The sequence below is a fragment of the Triticum aestivum genome, chromosome 3B (genome assembly GCF_018294505.1).
Source record: "Triticum aestivum cultivar Chinese Spring chromosome 3B, IWGSC CS RefSeq v2.1, whole genome shotgun sequence".
Lineage (NCBI taxonomy): Eukaryota > Viridiplantae > Streptophyta > Magnoliopsida > Poales > Poaceae > Triticum > Triticum aestivum.
The window spans coordinates 694,444,775-694,446,705 of NC_057801.1; positions in this window are offsets into that span (position 1 = coordinate 694,444,775).

Consider the following 1,931-nt stretch of genomic DNA (forward strand, 5'->3'; position numbering starts at 1 on the left):
AATCTTCCTCTCCTAACCACCTTAGGAAGCTATCGGTTTCCAACAAACGTTCATTCTTTCTCTCCATGTTTCGATCTCTAACTCTCTCAACTACACAAACCCCCTTTTCCACTCTGTTACCAAATGTATTTACCTCACACACCCGCCATTGCACCCCATGCTGAGCTCTCTCTCTCTCCCTCTCCCTCTCACCCTCTCGCGCTACATACATGCATTTCCTATCTAGTCACCCAGCCTCTCGTGTGCATGCACGCACGTTGTCTATCTAGGTCACTCCATCAAGACTATCTCACTCTTTCTTCCGCACGGCGGGCCACACTAGCTCGATCTCGCTCTCTTTATCTGAGTCTCGTTTAACCTCGTTTTCTTTCACACACAAATGATATATCTCCCTGTTCGAGCCTCGATCGACACACTCTATACTCTCTCACGCAGATTGTCTATCTAGGTCAGTCCATCAAGCCGCCCCCACTCTTTTGACCTCATGGCGGGCCATGCTCGCTCAATCTCTCTCTCTCTCTCTTTCTCTCTCTCCCTCTCTCTCTCTCTCTCTTTGTATGTCTCGATTGACCTTGCTCTTTCTCGGACAAAAACGATATATCACCATGTTTGAGCCCAATTCGACCTATTCACATTGTATACTCTCTCACATACATTGTCTATCTAGGTCACTCTCTCCAACCCGTGTCACTCTTTCGATTGCACGACGCCTCTATGTGATCGATTGACCTTGCTTCCTCCCACGCACAAAATATATCTACACGTCTGTGACTGGATCATCTCTCAAGCTCTATCTTACAACCCTCATCCTTGCCAAAAGATCAATCGGACAATATCTCTCCAGAGCATATATATATCTGTTAAATGAATGTCGGACCACACTCACTTTGTCTGTCTATCTATATGTCTCTCGATTGACCTCGCTTTCTCACGCCGTATCTTCCACGCAGTGAAGCTACCTCTCCATCCCTCACAAAGCCCGAGCTATTTACATTACGAGGGGCACTCCAACATTGGATTAATTTGTGTAGGCATTTATTCCGGTCGGTTTAGATTATATTTTCATAGCATTCGGCCCACAACTACTCCAAACACCGTTGCAACCCACGCAACTCCCCTAGTTGATTTCCCTCTGCCCCATTCATCGCTCTCTCGCACGTCCTTTCTCGCCTTCAACGTTGCACCATGGTATTATTGCAAAAACTATGTTGTTCTCTTTAATTATTATAAATAAGCTACAAAACTACACACCGATAGTCCACATGGAATAGAACAAATTTCGACCCACAAATTAAAGTGCTACAAACTACACACTGAGGGGCCCACATGTCATGAAACAAATTTGGACCCATATACAAATTAAAAAATAAAGGACGAGGATCGAACATGCGACCAGGGCCTTCAAGCCGCATGTCAATAGGCAACATACGTAGAACAACAATGTTTGTTGTACCCCCCTTTGTTCACATAATGTTTTTATATTACCATAGCCTATTTAATGGATAACATGTAATATTATTTTTAGTACATTAGTGGGATCGGCTCGTTAGCACGTATACTATTTGCCTTCACTTACTAGTTGGTTCCATGTGTGCTCTCTCTCTCCTCCCCTTCTGCATTTAGACGGGCAAACACGAAGAACTCGCGGGCAATGTTGCCATTGACCATATCTGGACGCGTTCACAAGTTATGGCACTAGTTTCATGTACTAGTAGCACTAGTCAGTGTGTACGTGCAATGCACGTTAATTTGGAAGTATATTAAGTGCATGTGGATATTAAGTAGGATGTTATTTGCGTGTTATTACGTGATTAGCACTATTTTTGGCATGAAATTAACTGCATGCTAAACGTGTTGAGCGCTCCACATTGAACCAGTCTAGGTCTTTGGATGACAAGGCATACATGTGGCTTGATGACGTTTTATATTTA